This window comes from Micropterus salmoides, unplaced genomic scaffold (genome assembly GCF_014851395.1).
Source record: "Micropterus salmoides isolate LMB-PRFRI ecotype aquatic unplaced genomic scaffold, ASM1485139v1 Ms_hic_scaffold_2, whole genome shotgun sequence".
Taxonomy (NCBI): Eukaryota; Metazoa; Chordata; class Actinopteri; order Centrarchiformes; family Centrarchidae; genus Micropterus; species Micropterus salmoides.
In genome coordinates, this window is record NW_024041150.1 from 13164781 (window position 1) to 13176754 (window position 11974).

The window sequence follows — 11974 nt, forward strand, 5'->3', positions numbered from 1 at the left end:
TAGAACTGCAATTTGAGTGTAAAGCAGGAATTGTGCTTGTAGTTTAGCAGAATTGGTTCAGGGGGTTGGTGAATGAGTTACATGTTGTGGTCATTGTGTCTCAAGTACCAGAATTTGTGTGTAAACAATTGAGAAAAACTGTAAACACATTTGTAAAAAAAATAATAATAATTTTAGGAAATAGCATGTGCTAGATTTTTGGCCAGACATTGTTATGTAAGGGATAATTAAATGAAAAAAAGAAATAGTGACAAACATTCTTCATGATTAGTTTGAGATATAGGGAGAATGTACACAAATAGGCCTACCATAAACTTACCAAGCACTGCACAACACTGATGCTGCAGACTGAATATTTCAAGTATTTATTTCAATACTTACAGTATTTCTTACCATAATCAGTTACAGTAATCAACCAACAATGAAATCAATGAAACAAATAAAATCTGTATACAAATAAAAATTACTGCATGAAGTACATACATTTTGACTCTGAAGAAAAACTACTGTAAAAGCAACAAGAATACTGTAACTATTCATCATCTCTCCGTCTGGCTGGATCAGGCCATAAGATTTCATCCACATCACAGGCTATGTCTTCATTGGCAAGGCACTGTTGGAAGAATCGCCTCGTGTGACGAATCCTCCCCTGCACAGAAGCTGCTTCGATATGATCACAGGGCTGCTCCGTGGCCTGAATGGTCATAGGGCTGCAGGTTGTATACCTTCCACCGCCATGCTGAAAAAAACTCTATTGGATTCAGGAAGGGGGAGTATGGGGGAAGGTATAAGACTTCAAATCTGGACCAGAGCAGCCCGATGGAATGAGACGTTGTCGCAAACAACAATGTACTACATGTGGTCCACTTGGTTTAATGCTGTGACAATCTCGTGCAATCTGTCAAGAAATGCAAGTATTAGATTTGCATTATAGGGTCCCAGATTTGCATGGTGATGGAGGACCCCATTTTGTGTAATAGCAGCGCAAAGGGTGATGTTACCCCCTCGCTGCCCTGGCACATTGCTGATTACCCTGTGTCCAATTACATTTCTCCCTCTTCTGGTTAAATCCAGCCTCATCCACACATATAAATTCATGTTGAATTTCTGCAGCATCCATTTGCAAGACTCTCTGAAACACAGTAAAAGACAATAGGATGCTATTCAGTATCTATTGCACAGTATTTTTTTGTGCCAGAACATTATGAGCATAATACCACACCATAGTAAGATGAACGATACATACCTCCACATACAGTTGCTTCATGTATATTTGATTTTTCTTGAGGATTCGACCTAATGTTGACAGAGAGACTCGTTGGATGTTATTGAAAATACGGTCACCATTGATGATATTGGCTTGGATTTCTCGCAGCCTGATACGATTATTGGTCAAAACCATGTTCACAATGGCGGCCTCTTGTGCACGAGTGAACATAGGGCCCCTTCCACCTTGGTGTCCTCGACCTTCAATCCTATGTAAAAAAATATATAAAAAAATACACATGCAGCTTACTGCCAAATGTCCCAGTAAACAATATTGATGATAAGTACAACGAGCTTCAGTTTCAATGTACTGTGTGGTTAGTTTACCTGTTTTCTCAATGAAATGTCCGAATTACTGACGCAACAGTATTTCTGCTGAAATGGGTTGAACTCTTTGTCCAGCTTCCATCAGTGTCAGTCCATGGTTGATAACATGGTCAATAAGGGTTGCACAGATTTCTTGAGTCAAATTTGGTCCTCGTCTTCTTTGTTCAGGTTCTGTCAACTCTTCAAGTACTTCTCTACCTCTTCCTCTACCTCCTTCTCCTCTACCTCCTTCTTCTCCTCTTCCTCTACCTGGGCCTCTTCCTCTACCTCCTCCTTCTCCTCTACCTCCTTCATCTCCTCTTTGAGCTCCCTCTCTCATTCTCACTCTTCTCCTTCTTCTTCTTCTAGCTCCTTCCATTTTTGTTGAAGACAGGTGAACTCACCTGCTGCCTTTTCTAGCACACCTGAGTGCTGCGTTTTCAAATTAGCACATGTGTGCTTCCACACCTGGTGGATGTGATTATCCAGTTCGTTCATTAGTGTGGTCGTTGGCAATCCGGGGCTTTGTAATGACAAGGAAGTAACCTCACAATCCTTATCTGTGTCTAAGGTGTGAAAATGTGTGTAGAGTTTTACAAATCACTGTGTGTAATGTTTTGCAAAAAGGGTGAAGCAGACATTGTGTGTACTGTTGTGCAAATCTGTGGAGGTGTTTTGCTGATTGGAGTACAATTTTGCAAATTGTGTGGAGATTTTTATTTTAGTGTGTAAACAATCGTAAAAACTGTAATACTTCTGATTTAGACTGTTTTATAAAAAGGCTAAACCCCCTGAAACACACCGCTTCACCTTCACTGCCAGTGGGATTCCATTTCCTGTATGAAGGATATCTGGCCGAGGTCTAGCTTGTTGTTCTAGTCTGATCACAGATAAAGGCTGTTTATTAAAAAGCCTGCAGGGTAAAGAAACAAGAGAACCCCCCCCCCCCACACACACACACACACACACACTCGCCCCAGGACAAGAAATATGTGCAGCATGGATGCACACAAATCCCAGCCCATACCTATCGCCTCTGCATTCCTTCACACCAGAGCGCAAGGCGAACAAGACAAACCGAGTCTTTCTCGGGGCTGATGGGATGTGATGAGGCGGATTCATGCTGTGGTCAAAAAGTCTCCCAGCTCACTGCTTCATAGGAACGAAATGCCAGAGACTCTCATGGACAGACTTCATTTAGATGAAATGGCTGCAGGCAGCAGGAATGTGCAAGCAGCTTGTCTGGATTTTCCTGTGTGTGTGTGTGTGTGTGTGTGTGTGTGTGCGTGTTTTATGTGTGTGTTTGTTTGTGTGCGTGTGTTTGTGTGTGCGTGTGTGTGTGTGTGACGCAGGTGTGTGTCTCCAGGTATTCAGCACCTCAGGCTTTCCTCTCTTCTGATGTCTCTCCTTTTATCATCCTTCTCTTCATTTCTTTTGGCCTTCCTGCCTTTGGTGCACACACACACACACACACACACACTCATTTACATTGAATGTGTTGTCCAGCCATCCTCCTGTGTGTGTGTGTGTGTGTGTGTACTGTAACGTCTCCTCTAGCTACCAGCTTTCCATGGCGCCTTTATTCCTTTGTCTCTTCATCTCTTTCTGTCTGCTGTTCTTGTATTGAAAATGTTGCACTTTCGCATGAAAACTGTGAAATTTAAAATGTGTTAAATATCTGAAATGAATTTTCCTCTCTCAAATGCAAAAAAATGTAGCAGGAGGGTGAGGGAAAAAGAGGAACATTTCAAACATGGAAGAGTTTGAACTCAATGGGCCACAGGTGACCCGTGAGAGGAAATGGCTAGTGACAGATTTATAAGGAAGTCTCTTCCTGCTGCGCTGACTCGCTCATTAAATTTCACCAGCCCGTCTGAATGAACGAGTCATTCCCCTGTTCTCACAGTGGTAGCAGCAGATCCTGATGAAGGTGCAGTCGGCCCCAGCGGGCCGCAGGTGTGTGATGTGACCTCACATGCAGGTGTGTGTGTCACACCTTCTAAAGCTCAGAGACCCAGAAACGTTCCGGGTGCCGTGACAACTCCAGTTATCTATTGGAAACAGATGTGAGAGAGAGACAGAGAGAGAGAGAGAGAGAGACAGAGAGAGAGAGAGAAACAATGACTGTAATGATGCGCACACGCTCACAATAAATGTTTGTCTCCTACAAAATTGTGTCTCCGTCATGCAAGACTTAGCCAGTGGAAACTGTAGTAAGATCCGCCGACCGCCTACCAGGGCACACACACACACACACCAACACCCACTCAACAATATTCATCACAGTGTGCTGAGGCCACACACACACACACCACTCACAATGTCCTTACCTCATCTCCATCTTGTTGTATATCCTGCACTATAGGAGGGAAGACAAAGAATCCTGCAGCCACTTACTGCACTCCATATTTGCCATGCTTTTGGCTAATTAAATTCATGTTAAAAAGGTCTGTACGTGTGTGTGTGTGTGTGTGACTGTGTGTTTTTAAGGCACTGTAGGTGAATGTGCGCGTGTTTAGTTGGCAGGCCGCCGGCAGTCATTACTTATACAAGGCCCGCGTGCTAACTGCGAGGCTGCAAGTCAATTTCACACAAAGTTTCCATTCCGCTATTATTCTAACCCACTTTATCCGTCCTCTCTCTCAGCGCAAATGTCAGCTATTCTGGGCTCTGAGCGCCATATTTGCACTGATAATGAAAGCAACACACCCTTAAAGAATATATAAAAAGAAATAAGGAGCAGAGAAAAAAGAAAAAGCAGGATACAGCTGTGGGGCTGTGTTATTTTCCACCTTGCCTTGAGACGTGTGAATGTGTGTGTGTGTGTGTGTGTGTGTGAAACATATGTTTGAGTATGTATGTGTTTTTTGGTAGATTTATCATAGTTATATATAGTGGATGACATGATTGAGAGTGTGTGGATGTGGGTGTGTCCCCTGCTGCCACACTGAGGCATCTGTTCATTGGAATCCCTGAGTAAAAATCAGCTCCACATCTATATAAAGAGGGTGAATGGAAAGCAGAGCTGAGCCCGAACAAGGGTTCACTCTCCTCCTTCACACACACACACACACACACACGGTAACATTATGGGAAATACTTTTATTTCTGACAGTGTGATGAAAAGATCTATCTCAGATGTGTTGTTAAGTAAGGAGCTGGAGTCAGGATGTGGTTAGCCTAACTTAAAGCTGCAGGAAACAGCTAGCCTGACTCTGTCCAAAATTCTGTCTTTACCACTTCGGTGCAGTTGGGGTTACCAGATACCGTCACAGGTTTTGGCTTTAGTCTCTGGGGAGGTACTACGTTGCCTAACCTGGCAACCTTTCTGTGTAAATATATTGAGAGCTAGCAGAAACGATTATTGTGTGTACATGATCAGTAAAGTTCACAACCTGTATCACGGCCATCTAAGAGTCCTACCGATATGGGATTTTTGAGTCTGATGCCGATTTCAAGGTTCTCACCCCTACCTATTTTAAGAAACGCATGACATAAACAAAGATTATCCCTAATATTTGCAGTGTTTCCCACAGATTGACAGCGTAACTGTGGTGGGGGTGCAGTCTTACGGACTAAATATAAATTTATTGATTATTTATTTATTTAATGAACACATTTTTCAACTTAATGACTAAAGAGGGTCGCTAAGCTAGGTCAGCTAATGTGCTTTGACCCACTTGGACTGACAGCTAATTTACTGCATAACATGTTAAGCATGCTGTATCACTGTTATGATAATAAGGACTTTTCACAGAGTTTCAGCTTGTTGTTTTGTAGTATGCAAACCTTTGTCTTGGTTGCATGACTTCGGAGCCTGAAGCATTAATTGCCTGGGATAACAAGCTGATTGTGTCGTATTTAGCCAGGCTCAGATGCAGGAAAACAGGGATTTGGAGCCAAACACAGACACCTAAGCAGAGCAGGTACAGTTACTGTCAGGCAGTCCAGGGAATAAACAATTCCAAAAACAGATACCTAGACAGAAATCCCAAAGTGCAAAAAATCAAAACGCAACACGGAATATTTGGGGACAGACACACCTGAGCAAATGGTTTACACACACACACACACACACAAGCAGGCATCGTGATTACACAGGCGAGGCACATTAGGACATGAGCAAGGCAAGCACCAGAGACAGACCAACTTCAAAATAAAACAGGAAGCACAGGAAATACAAAAAACCCCAAACCGTGGCAATTTCTGTTATAAATGGCTAATTATGTCATCTAACCATGGTCTTCCCCTGGCCGTTAGCTAGAGAGCCGGTCCTCGTGGAGTTTAGACTACCATCTAGCATCGTTATGATTATGTGGTTTTTGGTCTTTGTCATGCACTGTGTCTTTCTTCTTTCTTGTGTGTACTGAATTAGGCAGACATATGCAACTCATCAGCATTTTCTCATTACCCCATCATCTTCTCTCTAATACCCCTCCACCCCCTTTGCCTCTCATTAGGCTGTAAATCTGGGCCCAGCTCTCAGGATTTACTGCACAATTTGTGTCTTTGAAAATATGTGTTTCCCTTGGCGGTGTGTCTTCACCTCAGATTCTCGCCAGGGAGGAAAATAACAAAATCATTTCAATTTTGTGGCTGGTTTTCTTACTGCTGGCTTTTTCAAATGGCGCTACCGCAAATGGAGGTCACCTACTGAAAGTAAGCAGCCAGACTGTCCCATAATAAACAGAGACCTCTCTTGTCTTATCTTAAACCCTTCCTCTCCATTGATTCTATAAGGAGTCTTGATCTGTGGTAGTCCATAAATACTTACTGTCATGTCCTACATGATCATTTGCTTGTGCACTGGACATTTTGGAAGCACAACAGCAATGGCATCAATCATCAAAATGAAAGAGGTTCTGTTTATTCCAAGATACTCGACTCCTAGTGAAAGAGCATGTGTCAGAGAGAAGTGGTTCTTCGTTCATATCCTTCTGAAATGCCGTCCATCAGTTTTCCCCAGATGACAGATTAATGATCTGCGTATCAGGAGCAGCAGGCTTATCCTGGGGGAGTCCTGAGGCGTGCCAAGGCCAGACAGGATATGTAATCCCTCTATATTGTGTTCCGGACCTGTCCTAGGATCTCTTCCAAGCTGGATGAGCCTCATTACCTACACAGGGATTCCCAAACCACCTCGACTGGCTCCTTTTAATGCAAAGAAACAGTGGTTCTAGGCCAAGCTCCTTCCGCATGTCTGATCTCCTCCTCAAGCCGCCAGTAGGAGAGAGCCAGGACGACTGAAACCCTTTTCAGATATCATTTTAAAAGGTAGCATTACAGACAAAAAACAAGTCATGTGTGTTCTATACAAATGTGGAACGACTTTGGTATAATTTGACTTAGAAAGGTGTGCATTGTTTTATCTGTACAGGCTGGTCCGGATAGATGAAACACAGGGGCAGGACGGAAGAAACACAGCAGTATATATTTAAATTGTTTATGTTTTGTTTTTTATTTAAAATGCCATAACATGTCCTTCTTAATATGTGATTGCTCATTGGGACTCAGGCCAAAATGGACCTCAGCTGTCCTTTTTATCTGCAACCTGTTTTCCTGGTCCACTGTGATGACCCTATTATTTAGCTGCCAGTATCCTGGTGGTCTAGCCTGCAGCCTAGTGGACTCCTCCTGCACTGTCTAAATAGGGTAGGATTGTTACATGTTGGGATGATTGAAACATCCAGCAGTGACTCCTCCTCTTTTAAACTTCACTTGCTTCTATACTGTTAAACTTGACGTCTGTGAAGATTCTCAGTCATCCAGGTCATAGTTCTCCAACAAAGGTTGAGGTCAAGGGGCAATTGGACTTGGTTGAAGATACTAGAAGACGTTTCGTCCCTCATCCAAGAGACTTCTTCAGTTCCTACTGACTGGTAGGGAAACTCAGCTATTTAACCTCTGTGGGGTCGTTTGCCAAGTCCAGTTGCCCTTGACCTCAACCTTCGCTGGATGTTAAACTTGACATTTAAAACTTAATGATGTGCTAACTAAGTAAGTAATCTTTCATATCATGACAATGACATACGAAACAATAAACACAACTTGTCATTCAAAACATATTACCTCTTGAGCAAATTTACCTTCCTTGATTGAAAACAGCTGGTAAATACTGTGTATGTTCAATCATCCTTTGCTCTCCCCTATATTCCCTCATAACTGCTTGTTGGATATCCTGCGTTCCATTCATCTCGGATGTTGGAACTTGGGACTCGGAAAGACTTCGTGTCCGTCCTGAGTTGGATGTGTTTTATTTGCAACACAACATAACCAGTCGGACAACAAGATGGATGTGTTGTTGTAGCAACATCGACCTAGCCAATTTCAGCAGCACCATTTGATAAAAAACACATTACATGGTATTTCACACATAATATGATAACATAGCTATAGGTGATGGTAAGACAGTATTGTCTATATTACGTAATAAATTGGACACATAAAAGACTAAAGTGCTACTTAAAAGAGGTGGTGTTACGCTCATTTTCAGGTTCAAAATCCTATTTAGGGGTTGTACCAGAACAGGTTTAATTTTCAAAAAACACCATATTTTTGTCATACTGCACATTGCTGCAGCTCCTTTTTTCACCCTGTGTTGAGGCTTCGTTTTAGCTATGGAGTGATGCATCTTGTCTCTAAATGATCCTTTTTGGGATTTGCACGTGCTGAGTTCTTTGTTAAAGATAACCAGCCAATCAGAAGCAGAGAAGGACGGGTCAACGAAAGGCCAGTAAAAGCCAATCAGAAGCAGAGTAGGGCGGGCCCTGAAAACACGGCGGCAGTTCAGCTGTACATGTTGCCAACCAGCTTGGCAACATGGACTGGAGTTTCAGAGTGGTGAGTTATTAATCTGTAACAAAAGTATCTTTCATCCATAAAGTTTTAACTGAGCTCTGTCTCTACATCACAGTAACAACTTTCTGTCCACTGACTGCCTGGAGGGTAGCTAGTGTTTGGAAGGGAGAGGAGGTGTGTGCTGCAGCTCGGTGTTTTTCCACCAGTGTTTTTCAGGGCGTCAGTTTTGACTTTTATGATCTCACAGATGTCTTCTTTCTGCCTGGAATGATAAACAGTGCTGCATGACTACTCTTCTTTTTCACTTATCATTCCTGGAAGACTTTAGAAATCCATGGGCACACGAAAATACTTTTGAAGGTACAAGCAGCTGGTGGATTAAAGAAAAGTTCGATCTTATTCCTCTGGTCATGATCCAGTTGGAACATAAATATATTGAATGAAATGTATGAAATATATTGTTCACCAAAACAGTCTTATACAACTTCCACATTATCAGGCGTTGAGACCGAAAACAGGAACCGTTGCTTCAGGTACTGGTGAAACAGTACAAGATAATAATCACTTAATGATTTGCTGCTCTGGAAGGTTGTGACCGTGACCATTTAATATTTTATCATGACAATTGTGAGATAAACATGGCATTCAAGTTACAAAGTAATCCACCAGGAATGCACGCTTGCTCACTTTGGAAACTTTTTTGTCGAAATTTTAGCTGAAGCCTTCTTTATTGGTGACTCCACTCCATCAACATGGTGCAAATGAGTGAGGGGTTGTGTGTCTGAATCCTGCTTTAATGCTGATGCAGCACCAGTCCAACCATCTGAAATGGTTCTACCAAAAGAGTGTATGTTCTTATATTTCACGCAAGCCTCGTGTAAGAGGAAAAGGCATGTTTTATGTTACCGAAATAACTCTTCAATCAATGCCTTTTACATAGCTTATTTTTGTTCTGTAATTTAGAACCAAGGGAGATTTAGTGAGGTTAGGTTTCAGTAGTAAGAGGAAACATAGGAGGGGAAGGTATTGATCAGATACTGTTTCATGGCTGAATGGCGGTTGGGTTTCCTAACATGAATCGTGGACTTCTGTCCTTACATGGTCCCAGCTCTAATGTGGGGTTTTTCAGCTCTCTTTGATGTTTTCGGAGAGCCAGGAGCTGTGTAGTTATTTACATGACTTATATAACAGTGGGAAGAAAAGTGAGATTAGATTTCAGCTTCAACCGGTGTTTGTTTTCTCGGTATTTCTTGGAAGAGAGAAAAAGGAGAGCGTTAGCGTGTACAAAAAGAGAAGGAATCTAAATCCCAGGCAAAAGGTTAGTGTTGAAAATGTATATCCTTTAATGATTTTTAAAGGTTGAGTTGTAAATTTATCAACCTGTGTGGGAAAATTCCACCTCTGTATCTGGCCCGTCTAGAATGAGCAGGCATGGAGTCGTAGTGTTGCACTGTGGGCCTTTTGGTCACATCAAATCCAAGGCTATTCCTGTAATACCTTATTTGTCTTTTGTTGTGTAGTGTGATAACATGGTGCCTGGAGCCAGCTAACAACAGGTTTAACGTTAGCCGCCTCTGTTAAACCTTGCAGAGCCTCGTTAGTTAAACCTTGTGAATCCCCTTTGTGTTTGTGTGCATCTCTATCACTTAGGCCGATGCCTCTCGATTTATTGCCAACGATCCGATACATTAATACGAAACAAACACCAGTGTTTCTCTCACACCATGTCGCTGCTTCAGGTGAATTCGTTTGTAGGTCATGCGTGCTGCCAGTGCTCATGATGTCAGGCAGTTTCATGCAACGTCGCCCACCTACGTTGACGCCATACACTGCAATACATCATCTCAATGCAGCATCTCCAAATCAGTTTAATAGAAAGAGGAGCACCTCAATCACACATAGAAGCACTGACAGTATCATAATACGCACACAGCACGAGCTCTGCATAATATTTGGTCATAGGTTGGCAGCATATTAACTAATACCATTATAATGTGAGTGAAATTATTAAAACTGAAGTTTGAATATGAATGAATTACTGGAGTTCAAAATATTCAGTTTCATGGATGAACTCTTGAGACTGGTTCCCAGACAGGATACGCTGCTAGGATTTGGCTGAAAACTGGTTGTCTGGCTGGAGCCTGCTCTGACCACTTAGGAGCCAATGATGTGTGGCGTTGCCCACTCACTCTCACAATACACACACACACACACACGACATCCAACAACCGTCCGCTCTCTAAACAGCATGTGACAGTAAGCTGAAGCAACCGTTGCCTTGTACTGGATGATGAAACATCCTCTGCTCTCCGGGCTCTCTGTGTCCCACCTCCTCCACCCTTCGTCTTCCTCTTGGACTCAGTGGAAAGAGATGAAGTCATCTCACTTCATTCCATCCCCGGGATCACCCACCACATTGTTGGAGCATATGGCTTTTATATAACACTGATGTGAATCCTCATGCATGGCGAATACTGTTGCTGTTATATGTTGGAGGGGTTTTCTCAGAAACTGTCAAGAAAATTAAAGGAGAGGCTATTTAGGAATTTAAAGATTCAATTTAAAGATGATATTAGCATTGGAAACAAGTGCAAATATCCCATTGGCAGATTTTTTCACTTCTTTAAGTAAATAGGAGGGTTTAGTGTTAAATGTTAGACTACATTTTTTGCTCAAATGGATGTTTGTTGCAGTGGCTGTTCTTTGGCCATTTGGCCTACATGCAGGGGTTCAGTTATCTCATTCTCATCCCGATGTGTCCGTACACACACAAGTATGCACAGAAAACACGAGCTGTCATTTCCTCTTGTCTATGCAGCCAGGCCATTTTGATCCAGTACATAGCTTATGTGTAACCAGGCCCACAGTAACTCGCTATTGAGCCCCTGGGAAAAATGACCTATGGGCCCTTGGTGATAACTCCCACCCTTTCTTCTCTCCCACAAATGTATTTTGTGAAATACACCATGTGAGCAAACTATATAAGTGAGTTTACCAGACCTCTGTAGCTGCTGCAGGATACAGGATACATTCGCTGATTAGCCGCTACTAGCATAACACACCTGAATCTGCCACCGAACTGTCAGCAGTCAGGTGTCAGGTAGACGTCGGGTTTTGACAAGGAGAAGAATGTGTGGAATTAAAAAGATTTAAAACTGTCCATCTTGAGTCTGAGGATTAGTTTTGTTAGTAGGATTACTCTTTGTGCAAGCGGGAGGCACCACAATTGTGTCTTAGAGAGGTAATCTGTGACTTGCTAACACGTAGTCTAACAGTAGCGCAAAAGTCATTAAGTCTGTGAAGTGACTCAGAAATGTTACACAACAGAGTTTGATACCATTAACCACCATAAGCTACTGGTCATGTTAGACCAAGTAAGGCTGTACCAGTAAAACCCCTGAGTAAGAGGCCTTTTTTTGCTGATTTTGCTGATTAATTCAATTTTTCATTTGATAGGGGAGGAATGTGTTAGTTCTTTAAAACACATAGTCCTAATTTAATGCCTCCACTTCTTTTACTTCAGTCTTCAAGTTATTTCCAGCAGGTGCAGGATGTATTTTACCCAGCCTGGATTCAAACTGGATTTATGTAATAGACAGTATGT

General features: G+C 42.3%; 1 long non-coding RNA gene across 1 annotated transcript; it reads right to left on the reverse strand.

The window, feature by feature from the left end:
* Positions 1-349: 349 nt before the first annotated feature.
* Positions 350-1892, reverse strand: LOC119911771. Its single transcript, XR_005446028.1, has 3 exons — positions 1594-1892; positions 1247-1475; positions 350-1132 (listed from the first exon to the last, which is right to left on the reverse strand). It is a non-coding gene; the product is annotated as an uncharacterized LOC119911771 (long non-coding RNA).
* Positions 1893-11974: the final 10082 nt, after the last annotated feature.